This window comes from Lygodium microphyllum, chromosome 22 (assembly GCF_053477565.2).
Source record: "Lygodium microphyllum isolate KBCC chromosome 22, Lygodium_microphyllum_v1.1.10, whole genome shotgun sequence".
In the NCBI taxonomy this organism is placed as follows: Eukaryota; Viridiplantae; Streptophyta; class Polypodiopsida; order Schizaeales; family Lygodiaceae; genus Lygodium; species Lygodium microphyllum.
This window is the reverse complement of record NC_141156.1, coordinates 66,568,680-66,585,866: the sequence shown is the minus strand read 5'-3', so window position 1 is coordinate 66,585,866 and position 17,187 is coordinate 66,568,680.

Genomic DNA, 17,187 nt, shown 5'->3' with positions numbered 1-17,187 from the left:
CAAGGGCAAGACATACCTAGGGAGCTTGTCTCGCCTATGGTTAGACCTGTCACCCTGACCCATTGGCATGATTCCCTCTTGCACTCTACCTTCATACCATTGCAATCAATTGTGGTAAGCACTACACCAATGGCCATAAAAAGTACATCATCCTCATCAAGAAAGTCCAATAACTCCCAGCTACCAAAAGTGTGGTGTCCTTGTGTTCAATTATGCTACATCGTGCAGTCACAACGCAAAGGATGTCTCATACACCTTCATGTGCACTTCTCAACATGGACAACTTTGGTTCATCCACACATTGTTACGAGAAACCAACTTGCGGTCTTCTAACTACATAATATCTAAGTATGCACGAGCACTCATATAATAACTGCACCGAAATATATACACAGTTTGGGTCCTCAAGTACAAAACAATACTCTCAGCTTGCTTAGAGTTCGACCTATCTCCCAAACTAATTGAACTATGTCTTGTGCTGCACGATAGAGAAGACTAGCACTACCCCTAGGGAGAGACCACCTATGAGAGGTTTTCTGTAATGTGTCCACCTATTCGCTTGTAGGACACGTCTTAACAGCCCATCAGGAAGAGAGTCCAAAAAGCGTCACCCGGCACTCCCACGGAATGTCACGGGGTTTGCGATCTAGCTCTTCACAAGTCTGCCACACAAAGCGGAAGCATTCTGGCCGTTCCCACTTAGGATTGACCTGAATCAGGGTTTCCTAGTGGTCAAATTCCTAGAACGGTAGCTAGCGTAGAACGAGAGGGATGTAAAGCTCGACCTCTCTGCCCGTAAGGCATAGTCCCATTCCGTTCCCCTAAAACAGCATAAATTGGGACTCTAGTACTCTAGATTCTAGGTCATCATTCCTTGCTGTCAATTTCCTTCGAGAAAAGCTCCCGGCCAACCAGGACCACCCATCCGTAGGACTGACCCATGGCCACATCCACTGCAGTTTCCTCAGGGTTGCTTTAGTTGTCTAATTACCTACCACATTTAGTTTGACATCCATAAAACAACTTCCTTAATTAGCCAATTAGTCACCGGTTCCTTCACGTAATCTTAGCATTGACATTGAAAAACAATGTCAAGCATCAATAATTGATCTTATTTATCAGTCTTTGGAATACATCATATAATCCAGCTTGAAGGCTATTCCATAATCCAGCCCGAAGGCTAATCCATAATCCACCCGAAGGCAATCTAGCAATCCTCAGGGATTACTAATCTAAGTTTTTGCCCATAGACTAGTATGCGGGCCTCGAGATCCAATCTCGAGTCACGTCAGCCTCTTGTGCAGGACCTGGAGGCAAGGGATTTACGGCCAGAGCCCCCCTGGCACCCAAGCATCCTCCTGCTCCGAGTAGCACCCATGGAGAGACCTCTTGTGGCGGGTTTGGTCCATGTACCCGGCGTGGCTAACAACCCCCTTGGTTAGGGTCAGGCAGATAGTCGGGGGTAATTGATGCTGCCTCTCCTTCCAGGCCTTCAACCTGAAGCATTAATTATTTTTCCAGCTTCATTGAGCAAAGAAGTTCAAACAATGCTTCTAATTGTACAAACACAATCAATCCAGTGGTCGTTTTTTTGGCCAACTGTTAACGTGTGAATCCTTCTCTCCAAACGCATCCAACATTCAATCCGGGATCAATTGCGACTTGGCAAGATCCCCTAAGGGTTTCATAAGCTGTGTTGCTAGTTTACCCTTTTAACCTTGGGTTATGGTTTATACCTTGTTAACCCAAATTAACAACACCTTAGGTTCCTTAAATCAAGACAATAATTCCTGGGCAACCTCGTCGCCCTAACTTGATTGGTCAATTGCTTACTAAACAATACATAACTTTCCTAACTTGGCAAATTAGCCCAAGGAAGGGTGATGTAGCAGGATGTCTACTCATCCTCTTGCAAATTAGACTTGCACTAGAACCGGCCAACCTTGTTCCAAGGAGTGTCAAATCTATCTTGTGATTTAAACACAAAGCCATGCGATGTTGCAACTTGTTGCATGAGACAAGTGTTGTATCTAACTTGTGGGATCGTTTCTCCCATCGCATTGTATTCCTTGGTCAAGGATACCTTGGTCAAGATGTAGAGTTTGGGAGTCCTCTTGACCCAACCCAACCCTAATCTTACTAGACCGACAACATTTGGCCCTAGGGTTTCTAATTTCAAATGGTAGTCTAGTATTTGGCCATTGATTCGTAGGGTAAAAACCCTAGATCATTCTTGCACAGGCGCTCAGCTAACCCTAACATTCCGTGAATGTGGGTAGGGTCTTTAGGATTGAAAATGTTAAGTCAGTTTTCTGAGTGCGATACTAGGCAGAAATTTTAACGCGGCTTAACTCTACTTAGCGTATTGAGGCGATCATCGCTTGAGTTACACCTTTGCAAGCGAATTATCTAATCGATCTAATGGTTTTGCGACAAGTGGTAATCCACCTTAGAAGAGATGCAAATATTTTTCCTAAGAGATGTGAATGAATAAAATTCAAGATACAATATTTCATGCAAATATGCAATTCATAGACTTTTCCTTCTATGCAGCTAGAAGATTTCAATGATCATTTCTTTTCCCTTGCGCTAAAACTATAATGATGCAACGGAACCAAGCTTTAATGATTGACAATTTAGGACTAACTCATATAGAAACCTACGTTGATTCATCAAGAACTATGCTTATAAGCCTTTCTTTAATGCAAATGAATTCTAGCTTTAATATGAAATGCATATTTTTCTAAAACAACTTCGAAAAAGAAGTTCATGAATATCACAAGATCATTAATGATTTTAATTTGTCCTTCGACACTTAACCCAATCCTAGGATGTAATTTTCACCGCATGCAATTTGCAAGATACACAAATCCCTTTAAACACACCACTTGGACAACATATAATGGATGTTAATGATTATCTCATGTGAATCACAACTAGGAAGTTATTGCCTAAATGCATTATGTGCAGTTCTCATTCGCGAGGCAATCAAGGATGAGTCTAGGCAAATCAACCTTTTACTTCAGCAATATGCTTTCATGATTGTGACTTGGATGTGCAAGCAATATGCAACATGTAAGTAATCTTGTAAAATGAATAAAAAACTTCATTCATAACGTCCCCATGAAAATTAAACGTGCCTAATGCATTCCTTTTATGCGGAATTAAACTTCTAAGAACCTGGGCATTGGGGTTCGAGGTATTGTCCACATGTGTTCTTGGGATAGAAACTCCCGCGTGAGCGCCTCTCGCCATTTTCTTGGGAGCCATTCATGAGTCGAATTCCAATTCAGCAACTTGCCCTTGGGTTACTTCTGCATATCGAACCCTCTCTAATTGAGCTCTTCTCCTCTGCACGGGACACGACCCTTATAGTCGCGAGTTTTAAAGAAACCCGGGATGGGGTGAATGAACACGGCTTATGGAAGCCTTGTTTAAGAAGCTTCTAACTTTTGTGGTGATAGAACGTGACGTGGAGGGGAAATGATTGGGAAGGAGGAGATGATGATAATAATGATGATGATGATGGTGGGGTTGATGAGGGCGGCAACGTGGCATAGCAGCGCCCTGTGGCAATAGCGTGGCATGGCATGGCAGCTGATGGCGATGGCTTGGGTAGCACGACTGCTTCCTTCTCTCTCCTCGTGCTTCCCTCCAAGCTCTAGGGGGGAGGTCTTATAGGTAGAGGGGGGAGGAGATAGCCACCCACGTGGCATCACATGCCTCCTACCTCCCTCATGCACTCCACAACATCTAGCTTTACTTCCTCTCACACTCCTCTCCCCTACCATACATCAGCTGAGGGGGAGGAGTTATTAATTAAAAAAATTGCAAAATTCTTACCATTATCCTTTTGCCTTTCCCGTAAAGGGTTTTTGTGTGTGGTCTTGCAGGTTTTTAGCCTCGGTCCCCTTTGCACAATGCGGTTGGGGTTTATTGAAGCACGCAGGGTAAGGACTTAGCCACTAACATTATTCCGTTGCGGGAGATGACTTAGCACTGCTTTTGCGCGGGTGTGTAGTGGTCAAAATTCTTTAATATTTCATGTGGAAATATTACATTTTCAATTGCTAGTATTGAAGACTCCAACGAAAGTGTCATTCACTCTTCATCGACACCCAACTCTGAATCCTTATCCTTTATCATCCTGCAAGCCCACCAAGAATCGTCATGTGTAGAATCCCCAACAAACCAACACTTGTGTTGACCATTAGTGCAATCCCTAACAAAGAAAAACCCTACCACCAGTCACCTAGGCCACCAATGTGCCCTCAACGACCTTCCTCCACACCACCACCAACACTCCTCCATGGCAACCACCGATGTCCCTTCCACCCACGTCTTCAAAGCAGGCCAAAGCCTGCTACTTACGACGGTGAGTGCTATGGGACTGGCACTCGTCTAGGAGGGGGGTAATGTTAACCCTAAAATGAACAAAGCTGGAAAATGTGAAAAAGCTAAAGCAAAAGACAAGGCCAAGGCAAAAGTGAAACGAAAGACGAAGGTGTGCCAAGAAAAATATGGAAACACAAGAAGTGCAGAAAAGTCCCAAATAAAGAAAAAAGGCGCACAAGAAAAAGCACAAGTCAATACTTTTGTAAAAAAGCACAAGGCGCACCATGATTTATTTTAAGAGTGCCGGGCTCTCACCCATGCAATTTGTAAAGGTAGATGGGCAGTAGGAAGGAAGCTAGGAAGATAGAAGGACAATGGGAAAAAGGGCCTAGGCCATGGCCGGCCATGTAAAAAAGGGGATAAGGGGATGACCGCCCAAAAGAGATTTAGGGTTTTGTATATAAAATTGAAAAGTGAATGAGAAGCTCATTCTTGTGTGTGTCCAAAAGTGGCTCTCCTCCTCCTCCTCTTCTTCTTCTTATTCTTGCTTGCTTGAGCTTGTGCTTGAGAGAGGGAGTGTGAGAGTGTGAGGGAGTGAGTGTGTGAGGGCGAGGGACTGGAGAGGAGAAGCTCTCCATCTTCTCCTCTCTTCTTCTCTTCTCTTGTCTTGCTTGTGGCTATGGAGCTTGGAGCGTGGAGCTTGAGGATGGAGCTTGCACTTGGATTGTGGAGCTAGCGGAGTGCACGGGAGAGGAGATAACTCGATCGGCATGAAGGTAGGCTCACTACACCCGTAGATATGGATGGCGCGTTGGCTATGTGAGAGGTAGCCATTAGTACTCAGCTTGGAACACTTGAAATAATAATTGGCCTATGGATCTTGGCGGTTGAGCGAAAGCTCCCACAGAGGGTGGTCATCACCCACACCAAGAAGCTGTAGTTAGGGGAACTAATTGAAAAGAGTTTGATCTACGCTGTATTGTTTCCGTGAATTTGCACATTGCATCAATTAAATGCTTGACATGCACCAGAAAATCTGAAAGCGTGATTTCATACAATGCACTTTGAGGAGCACAATACTAGCATCTAAGTGCTCGTAACATTGAGGATTTTTTTGAATAACAAGAAATTCATGCAAAATAAGATAAGCTGAATGAACCCACTAGTAGGAGGAGACCCCCAAACATTGAATAGTGGTCAATGACACCAATCATCAAATACAGAGACACTTGAATAGTCAAGCCACTTAGGGAGAAACAACAATAGACACGATTAGGGACATAGCTCTATTTGATTTAATCAATTTGATTGACACCCTAGTTGCTCAAGAAGTTATCAACATGTCAGGAGCTAACACTAACCTTGAAGATGATGAAGTTGACTTGGGAGAATTCCTAGTCAACACCCAACAAATGATGACCTGGTATGACCTCCTACAAACCAAAATGGAGCATCACGGTAGACCTACCAAGGACATCATAGCCAATCTAGAGGAGGAGAGAAGGTTGGCAAGGAAAGTGCTGCAAAGCATAGCCCCCTATAATCAAGAGCAATGAGCTCAAAAGATGAGGCAAGGCATAGAAATGCAAGACGTCCAACATGTCTTAGTGCTTTGCAACCCGAATAGGGCATGACCAAACACGGAGAGGGAGAGAGCACTAGAGGACGATCTTATGTTGAGCAAGATTCTCATGAAGTGACTCTTAGACAACATAGCTACAGAGCATAGTAGAGTAGCTTTGACAACTTTGCTAGCAAGACTAGGAATCACACTAAATTCTAGGAGCTAGACCAAGATACATGTGGTTGCTAAGCAACTCGACAAGTATCAACTCGAAAATGACCCATATATCTTGGTGGAGCAATTTGAGTAAGTATGTGAGGCTAACGGCCTCATGGACCTTGCTCAACACACAAGCTTTTGGACTTTGCCTAGGAGACAAATGATGGATGTGGTACACTAGTCTAGACAATGTCAAATGCAATAATTTCAATAACCTCAAGAGTCTCTTCATCAAGAGATTCTCTAAGGCAGGATACTTTGACAACCTCATCGTTAGGTTGATGAATGCCAATCAAAAGGACAAGAATGATATCCGAGACTACGTCACTCATGTGTAGTCTCTTTAGGAGAATCCCAAACACAGAGTGACCTAGCAAGCCAATGGTTTCCATGGTGTTCATAAGTGGAATCCAAAGCAAAGAGCTTTACAAGGCCTTGTTGAGCAACTCGACCTTGTAAAGGGATGTGCTAGCTAAAGTCTTTGAATAAGCCATATGAATGGATGATTTTCTCATGGAGAGAAGCTCAGGACCCACAAACCGAGACATCAATGCCTCTAGAACCTCAAAAAGAGCTATGACCATTAGTGAAAGATCTAGCTAGAGCACCCAAGGTAAGGGAAAGAGTGTTGACTAGAGCCAATAATTGGCAGTCGTGAAGCTAGAGATGGGTAGGCTTTAAGATATGATGAGAATACCCGTAGAACCTCATGTGCAATGCATGCATTGTGGAGGAAACTACCTTTCGACTGAGTGCATGGATCCTAGATCTAGACATTGTGCCAATTGTAGTAGGTTTAGCCATGATGCAATGCATTGCCAACTACCAAGGCAAGCCTCAAAACGAAAAGATCCATTTCTTTCGGCATTCACATACTCATAGCCATACAATCAGTCTTATTACCTAGGAAATAGATTGCTACCTTTCAGGAGGGGAGCTCCACTAGCTCTTCCAACACCCAATGATTCAAAGCTAGTTGTCCCTAGGATGGATATCAACCCATAGGGATACTTAGACCACTTGGACCCATCGTGTCCCATCCACTGAGTGACGCTCCAATACATTACGTAGAGGAACCAAACGAGGATGAAGCATACATGAATCCTTACGTCTTGTACGACGAAGACAGTAATCCCAACTTGATGGATTTTAGATCAGTGCTAGTGATGGCATTGGGAAGGGGATGAGGTAGAGGTCTAAGAGGACAGAACCAAGAACCCATCGCTTGTTGGACTTGCGATCGCCCAAGGCACATCTCATCTTGATGGAGGAAGGAGAATAAAGAATAGAAGATGAAAGCAATCAAGATCATCATGTTATGATAGCAGTTGTCATCATGAGTAGAAGGGCATGTAATCAAAGGGGCGAGTGCTTATTTTCTAAGAGACCATTCGGGGTATAGCTAGGACTTACCTATGCAATAGCCATATAGCAGAAGAGATGGATAAATTTGATAGATGGGATTGACATATTAATACTTTTGTTTTGGAAGCTCTTCATGGTGCTCAACTACAATCTTTCATGAGTAGCTATTAGTGTGAAAAAAGATAGTGACTATACTACAGAACATTATTCTTAAAGAGAATTGGCACATTATTGGTGGTCAATTGTGGTAGCAGCAACTAGTCTTTATCCCTATGACTATCTTAAAATTGTTGCAATGGATGGAGAGAAGAAGAGGAGGTTGATGATAAGAAATCCATGTCTATGCTTTCTACATGGTTCTTGCCTTTGGGCCTTTACAAGCTGCTATGGCAACCATCTTTGTCCTACAAACATGGGCATGTTAGAACTAGACTATGAAGAAGGCAACCTAATGTTAAAAGGTTGATAGAATGATTGCATATAATGGAAATTAAATACTTCAATGTGGTTCTCAGATGTGGGAGCTCTCGCTCAACCGCCAAGACCCACGGACTGCTTATTGTTTCAAGCTTTCCAAGCCGAGCACTAACGGCTACCTCTCACATAGCCGCTGTGCCATCCATGTCTACGGGTGTAGTGAGCTTACCTCCATGCTGTTCGAGTTACCTCCTCTCCAGCACACTCTGGTAGTTCCACGATCCAAGTGCAAGCTTCAAGCCAACTCCATCCTCAAGCTCCACGCTCCAAGCTCCATCACCACGAGGAAGAGAAGAGAAGAGAAGAGAAGAGAAGAGAAGAGAAGAGAAGAGAAGAGAAGAGAAGAGAAGAAGAGAGGAGAAGATGGAGAGCTTCTCCTCCTCGGCCCCTCACCCTCACACACTCACTCCCTCACACTCTCACACTCCCTCTCTCAAGCACAAGCTCAAGCAAAGCAAGAAGAAGAAGAAGAAGAAGAAGAAGAAAAAGAGAGCCACTTTTTGCCACACACAAGAATGAGCTTCTCATTCACTTTTCAACTTTATATACAAAACCCTAAATCCCTTTTGGGTGGTCATCCCCTTATCCCCTTTTTTACATGGCCGATCATGGCCTAGGCCCTTTTTCCCATTGCCCTTCTATCTTCCTAGCTTCCTTCTTATGCCCATCTACCTTTACAAATTGCACAGGTGAGAGCCTGGCGCTCTTTAAATTAAACCATGATGCGATTGCACTCTTTTACAAAAGTATTGATTCGCGCTTTTTCTTGTGCGCCCTTTTTCCTTTATTTATGACTTTTGTGCATTTCTTGTGCTTCCATATTATTCTTGGCGCGCCTCCATCTTCCGTTTCACTTTTGCCTTGGTCTTTGTCTTCTGCTTTAGCTTTTTCAGACTTTTCATCTCACCTTGTTCGTCTAACGGTTAACATTACCCCCTCCTAGACGAGTGCCAGTCCCATGGCATTCACCGTCGTAGGTAGCACGCTTTAGCATGCACCGAAGACGTGGGTGGCAGGGACATTGGTGACTGCCATGGAGGAGTGTTGGTGGTGGTGTGGAGGAAGGTTGTTGGGGGCACATTGGTGGCCTAGGTGGCTGGTGGTAGGGTTGTTGGAGTTGGTGGTAGGGCTATTCTTGGTTGGGGATTTGGCACATGACGATTCTTGCCGTGCCTGCAGGACGATAAAGGATAAATAGGGCTATTCTTGGTTGGGGATTCAGCACATGACGATTCTTGCCGTGCCTGCAGGACGATAAAAGATAAGTATTCAGAGTTGGGTATCGATGAAGAGCGAATGACACTATTGTTGGAGTCTTCAATACCTGCAATTGAAAACCTCTCATAGGTGGTCTCTCCCTAGGGGTAGTGCTTCTCTCTATTGTGCACAAGACATAGTGCAATTAGTTTGGGAGATAGGTCAGACTCTAAGCAAGCTGAGAGTATTGTCCTACTCTTGAGGACCCAAACTGTGTATATACTTCAGTGCAGATATTATGGGAGTGCTTGTGCATACGTAGATATTACGTAGTTAGAAGACCGCGGGCTAGTTTCTCGTAACAATGTGTGGGTGAAGCAAAGTTGTCCATGTTGAGGAGAAGTACACGTGAAGGTATATGAGACATCCTTTGCATTGTGGCTGCATGACGTAGCATAGTTGAATACAGGGACACCGCACTTTTAGTAGAGCTGGAAGCTATTGGACGTGCTTGATGAGGGCGGTGTACTTTTCATGGCCAATCGTGCAGTGCTTACCACAATTGATTGCAATGGTATTAAGGCAGAGTGCAAGAGGGAATTGTGCAAGTGGGTCAGGGTGACACGTCTAACCATAAGCGAGACAAGCTCCCTAGGTATGTCCTGCCCTTGATGTGCCCTGAACTATTGTGGGTGATGCTAGGGGGTAGGGGACTAGGGACGGAGCCAGTTGACCAAGGTCATCGGATGCACCTAATTTGAGGACCCCTAGGTGCTGTGATGTGATCGTGGGTGCTTCTTATCTTTTCGTTCGTTTCTTTTTCATTTTCTTTTCTTTTATTTTTTAAATTTAAAAATAAATAAATTGGTATTGCCTGAGTACAACCATTGCAATATGTTGAGGTTATCAACCTTGTAATGGGTTGGAAAATGTCAAGCTTCGAAGGCTCAGGAAATGGATATTATAGTGATGATTGTGCCCTAGCCTCGTTGTTAGAGAAGCCATTGTTGCGATGTTGGTACGATTGAGATAACCATCATCGTGAGCTCAGTGTAGAGATTGACCCAAGAAGAGAGCCTAGCCCATGACTATGCTTTGGTTCGTACAATGTGGGCACTTGCAAGGGTGATTTTTTGCGTTCGGCAGCGTGGCTTTGTTGCGGTTCTTTGTGGGATCGGTGGTCTTGCGGTGACTTGGGCATTGAACTCGTTTGCATGAAGACCTGTGGCATCCTGTATCCACTTGTCACTTCATGAGAGTATATACAAGTTGCATGCGTCAAGTACAATGAACAACTGCAATCATGTCAAGATATAACTTTTCAAAGTGCTATGATGTTGATTGCAATGCCTATTCCAGTGCTTGTTAAAGATGTGGCATATATTAACGCTGGGTAAAGGAAGTGTGTACAAGTGGGGAGCTTGCCCATTTAATCATCAAAAGACAAAGATTTATGGTAGGGTGGCTTGTTAAGCTGCTTGTATATCATAGGGGCTACTCGATTTACACAAGGCGAGTTGAGTCCAGGTGGTTAGGCGACTGAGGCTTTGCTGCTGGTGAGGGACTCCTGTGAGGTTGGGCAAGGAAGATGTCGGCTAGGACCTGAATGGTGTAGTCTCTAGCCACGATTGTTTCCAAGATGCTTTTGAACAATGCATCGAATTCTTCCTTGTCTCGAGCTGCCCTTTCAGCCTTTGAGCATTTGGTGCCCGAGCGCCTGTTGGGGGCTTGCACAACTGGTGTTGCCGCACCTTGTGTGCTTCTTTGCGCTTCTACTCCCCTGACCTAGGGATTCTTCGGCCTACGTCCGGGGCGGTGTCGCTTGGGACCTCGTTTTTTTGCATATCTTTTGAGGGTAGGCACGTAGCGCACCGGAGGAGGGGAATGTGCTGCATATTCCTGTCGACAGTGGAGAGCGTCTTTGCAAGCCAACTGCCCTAGGTGTTCCATGTCTTCCTCGTAGGGGGCCCTGCAAGATGCGAACCAAGGATTAGGCCTTGATACAGGATAAAACCATTCGCATGTAAGGGATTATAGTGTGGGTTATCAAGCGCATATGTCGAGAAGGGGAGGGGTGAGGTATGCAGTGCTTGTTGTAGAGGGATGGTCCCCATGATGATGTTCATTTAGCCTCCAGCCATTAGCAGAACTTGGCTCATGCTAAGTTACGCGGACTGGTGGTGATGGATTGGGGTAGGGCTCATTCTCAGAAGGATAGACCGGAAAGGAAAAAAGGGGTGTATAGAAAGGGACTGCACCCTGTCTACACCATCAGAGATGTTGGTCAGGGCTTCCTATGGTGGTAATGAGGGGTGCATACCCTTCGCCCGGAGGTGGAAATGGTCATCCAACTTCTAAGTATGTGGTGAGAGGAGGACCTGACGAGCTTAGCCTGTCGACCCCAACTCTTCTCCCTGCACTTGACTATTATTACTTGTGTGTATTGATAGTGTCCATACAGGGTCACAAAAGTCATTGTTTATTTACATACATATCCCTGAATCCATGTCACTTCATGAGGATAAAAGTCAATTGTAGAACTCTGGATTGTACTGGAGCGTGGCACACGCATCTAGTACTCGTGGCAGCTTACTCAATACTGATAGATATTTTACAACATCGAGTAGCATGGAACCTTGTCCAAGTCTACTGGCAACATGTAACCTTGTCCGAGAGCAGAGGTTTGAGCCCAGGATGTGCCTAAAATTTGCCAAAAATTTCAGAATTTAGGGGAAAAATATTTAACATCGAAGGCGGTTGCTATAGCTAGGACGATTTTAAGCACCAAGTGAAAGACGGCTTTTAAAAGGCACCCGGTCGACACTTGTGGATTTTTGATAATCTTTCTGATTGCCGTATGGGATGCTAGGAGCTGCCAGTCAATGCGGGATGATGAGCCGGACGCGCAGGATTTTTCAGAGGTTGAAACAGAGCCTGGTTGGGGAAGAGGGAAAAAATTGGCCAAGATTTGAAGAGGTGGACAAAACTTAGGCCAAAGGGGGGGTGCCCTTTGGGATTTTTAACCCCCCTAAAAAAAAACGTGAAGAAGAAGAAGATGGCGTGATCAGAAAACGGCCGAAAAATGCGCCATCATCCCCCCCATCATGATTGGAGGCTACAAGTACCTCATGTAACAGAGATTGGGCCTCAACTTCTCCCTCTTGGTTGACTCTATCACCGGTCTTCATGCGAGATATGGCTGTCTGGATGAAGAGAACGGAATCTAGTATTTCTCTCTCCTCCCTCTCTTTCCCCTCTATGGGCTGTTAATGTGCATCATCTTGAAGGAGGAACCGGGAAAGGAGAATGAAGGAAATGGTGATGGAGATTGATGGAGATGCTGAAGATTGATGTATAGCATTGGATTGAGAGCAATGGAGGCTCGGTTGGCTGGTTATGCAATCATTCAAGGCATCTCGGGTTATGTAAAAACACGGTATGACCATTTTTATGAAGAAAATGAAGGATTTTTGATAGTTTATGATGATAATTATGTTCTTATTGGATGAAAATTTATTTGTGTGTTGGTTGTATCATGAGTAATTGCTGTTTATCAAAAAATTTTGATTTTGCAATGATTTACATGCTCTATTTAATTCTCGTAAACCTGAAATGCGGTCTTAAGTGGTAAAATGGTAGTTTTCCCGTTTCGGGTGGGTAAAAGGTGTTCCCATGGAGGAAAAATGGAAGATAAATTGAATCTTAGTATGCTGAAGTGATTGGAACAAGAAAAATCAGAAAATAGCATAATTTATTACCAAATAAATTAAGAAAATGGAAAAAATAAAGGAAAAAATAGAAATACGTCTTACAAAAATAAGAAAAATAATAATGATTGTTTGTGGATATATGGTAGTGGCAAAGCATGAGGTTTAGCCTTAGTTTGCCCTATCTCCTTGTCAAAGTTTGTGATTTATCACTTTTTATACATCAAAACATGACAAAATGAACCTCTACACCTATGCAATGAAAGCAATACCTAAACATAGGGGGTTGGGATGTTTGAATGGTGTGATTTGCATGCTGATTGTTGCTGATTTTTTTAATGCACATCATGACATAGAGTTCGTTGTATTTTAATTAAGAGGATAGTAGCATGAGTGTGGTCTCGGTGCTATTCTTACATCGCCGCAAAGGATTAGTAAATGCATTGGAAAGCCTGGTTGTGCACAACACATTTCAGATTTAAATTTATGTTTGAGCACTTTAGGATCATTCACTTTTGCAGGTGCATGTAAACCATAGTATCGAAATATAAAGACTAGATGCATAGCACCTGTTTTCAATAACAATGACCCACGCTTGAGTATGGAAAGGCATCCTAAGCTGTAGGACATATGTTCGTTTCTTGGGGAATTATTTGGTAAGGACACATGGTATCTCCTGGAGTACTTTTGAAATTAAAGAGTGGAGTTTGTTTGTTTGTTTTATATGTTGAGCAACGCATCAAGGGGCTAATCCCTACGGTGTAGGAGAGTTGCAGTGGGGCCGCGGTGCTTCCACCGAGAGGTTGCCTCCCATGTATGTGATTATCGTGGCATTTATGGTGGCCAGTGTGTATGGGTTCTCCCTCTGTGGAGTTTATAGAAAGGGAAATGTTGGACTACAAAAGTATAAAACTATAAACACATAGATTAGGCTTTAGGACAGTTTGTCCTTTAGCAGCAGATGGACGCTCCTGGCACGCGAGGCCATGAGGGTGTGTTTGTCTGTTATGAGTATGAGGTCCGGCTAGTGCCAGAGCCAGTGCCGGCCCATTTGAGGTCCCATCAGTGGTGTGTCTGCGAGTTGCCAACAAGTGGTGGTTCTTGAATCTAGGGTTTTTAGGGACGAAAAAGTTGGTTTATGTCCTCTGACAAGGACCGTCAAGCTGAAATACAAAAAGTAGAATGTGCTGAGAGGGCTAGACGGTGGTTGGAGATTGTAAGACGCTATTCTCCTCAAAGGAGTAGCCCGATACGCATAAGAGGCAGTGGTCTTACTAACCCAACTACTGCACATAGTCCTTTAGGTGCAGGAGGAAGCGGAAGTTCTTGCTCTCTTCCACCAAGTCAACCCACTTCAAGTGGGGGTGTGATCCCATCAGTTCAAGATCCTATTGTTAATCCGATTGTCGTCATGGCACAACCCATTGCAATTCCTGCAGGGACGCCGGATCTGCTAGCTTTAGGAGTGCCTTTGCCCATTTTTAATGGGTTAGCTAAAGAAGATGCGGAGTTTCACATTTGTGAATTCCAAAGATTAATGTTTAATTACTGCATCCAAGATGAGGGACATCTTATGATGTTCTTTAACATGACATTAAAAGGAAGGGATGCAGTATGGTATCATAGCATAGAGACTGGAAACATCACTACAATCGACCAATTTTTTGCAGCTTTCCGAGGAGAATATGCCCCTGAAAGAGGTGGCCAATACTGGTTGCATGTTTTGAATGTAACACACCAAGATCCCCATGAGAATGTGAAAGCCTATGCCAAGAAGCTTAAGGAAGTATTTCGTAAGTTACAAACTTACATTCCTATTTCGTCGGCTGCCCAATTGCAATACTTCTTGCATGGATTGGATTTCAATATTTAGGTACAATTGAGCAGTGTGGCTTTGGCTGATATAGACACCGCCATCACGTGGGCAGAAGGAGTAGAGTCATGATTACAAATGGCCTACTCCTCTCGAATAAATCTTAATGTGGGCCTAGTACCTGGAGGCAATTTACCATTGATAAATGGAAGTCAAGGGATGCCTATGAATAACCCTAATGGGAGAGGAAGCATGGTTCAAAATGTACCTTTGCTGCCAGCTCCTCCCAGTGTGACTATGCCTATGGCTAGTCAGTTGGCTCCACCAAATGTTGGAGGTCAAGTTTCAAACCCTAATGTTATTCTTGTGAGTCAACAACCAATGCCCAATCAAATTATTAGGCCAATGGAACGACGGATAGACGATCAAGGCTATGAGGCGAGTGCCTCTAATGTCCTTGGCGAAGTTAAGGATATGATGAAGCACTATACTGACATGATTTCTGAACAATATCGGCAATTAGCTGTTGACGTCAATTTCTTGAAGAAGCAGCAGAATCTGATAGGGAGTCGACGCCCTAAAGAGGGTGGTCTCTCAAGATTCAGCTCTAAGTAGTGTGGTGGAAAACATTTCCCTAGAAACTGTCCAAATATTAAATGTGATATTTGTGGGAAGTCGAGCCACTTAGCCGCTACCTGTTGGAGTAAGATAAGTTCCCTCCAACAAGGGAGTAAACAACCAGGTCCAGTTAATCATATAGGGCAAGGTAGTAATCTCCAGCAAAATGATGGACCAAGACAAATATTGCAAAGGGGAAAGACCACTATAGAAGAGTTGCCACAAGGCAATGGAGTCAGTGTTATTAAGGCTGTACGCATCAATGGCGCTGAAAACTCTAACCTGTGAACCGTGACAAGAGGCCAAAAGGCTAAAGAGGGTGATAAAGATAATGCAAAACTGATCAAGGGAAACCCTAAGCAAGGGGACAAGGGGACGCAAGTCTTGAATCCTGGCATGGAAGGTGGACCTCTAAGGCCGGTTGTTAGAAAAATCGATCCTAAGAAGGATGAGGAAGTGCCAAGAAAGAAGGCAAGAGCCAAAAAAGAAGCATCAAAGCCGGTCCCGAGACCAAAAGAAAGAATGGTTTAGCGAGAAAAGAGAGCTTTGGCTAGCTATCATGATTTTCATTTAGCAATTTCTCTTTGCGAAGTCAAACCAGATGTAAACCTCTTACAATTGATTAAATTATCTCTAGGAGTACACAAGGAATTCAAGAAGATCCTGCGTATTGGGTATATTATTGTAGAACCTTTGGGCATAGCACAAGTAGGGGAAGATTGGTTTGATCATGCTGAAAAGAATTGCCCTAGGGTTCCAGCATACGTGGATGGAATATTAGTGGAGCATGCTATCGTAGACAATGGGTCCTCCGTCAATATCATGAGTTCAAAGTTGATGGAGAGGTTGGGTCTAGGCATCCAAAAAGATAGCTCCACCCTTCTTAAAATGGCTGATGATAGTCTAAGACAACCAGAAGGTTGCGTTACTAAAGTCCATGTTACAGTTGCAAGTGTAGAATGATTCTTGGACTTTAAGGTGATAAGATTTGTAGGACATTTGAGCTATCAAGTCTTGCTAGGCAGGCCTTGGATCTTACGAACAGACTGTCAAGTCGATATACTCGCCGGTTGAGTGGATTTAGGTAGAGGTGCTAATCGAGTAATAGTCAATGTTTACCCAGAGTCTCCTCAGAGTGAGAGAGTTCCGTTATCCTCCACTGAATTAGAAACAACAGATGATCCATCTGGTAGTGAGACATCATCCAGTGATGAATCTAAAGAGGGGTCCACTACAGAGGATATTTATCAGATAACCCTAAATGAGCCGATAGAGCCGCAAGATAGGATAAGAGACGCGGATGTGATTGAGTTGGAACTTGGAACGCCGAATGATTCGTGGCTGATTAAATTAGGTTCCATGCTTAGTTCAACAGAAAGGGAGGACTATGTGTCCTTGATTCAAGAATTTCATGACATTTTTGCTTGGAGTTATGACGAGCTGAGAGGCATTCATCCTAGCCTGGCTGTTCATACTATCCTTGTAAAAGAAGGCAATCGTCCTATGCGTCAGAAGGTAAGGCACATGCCTTTTGAATTGAGGGACGGGTTGTTTGAGGAGTTACAGAAGTCACGGAAAGCTGGTTTAATCTTCTATGTACAACACACAGAATGGTATTCACTAGTTGTCATCATGAAGAAGAAAAACAACCAAATCCGACTATGTGTAGATTTTAGAGAGCTGAATAAGCAGATGGTTAAGGATTACTACCCGTTGCCATTTATTGACCACATTTTGGATCAATTAGCGAGTAGGGAAATATATTCGTTTATGGATTGCTTTGCGGGATACAATCAGATGGCAATTGTAGAAGAGGACAAGTTGAAAACAACTTTCATTACTGTCTTTGGTACTTTTGCGTACCATGTGATGGCCTTTGGATTGTGCAATGC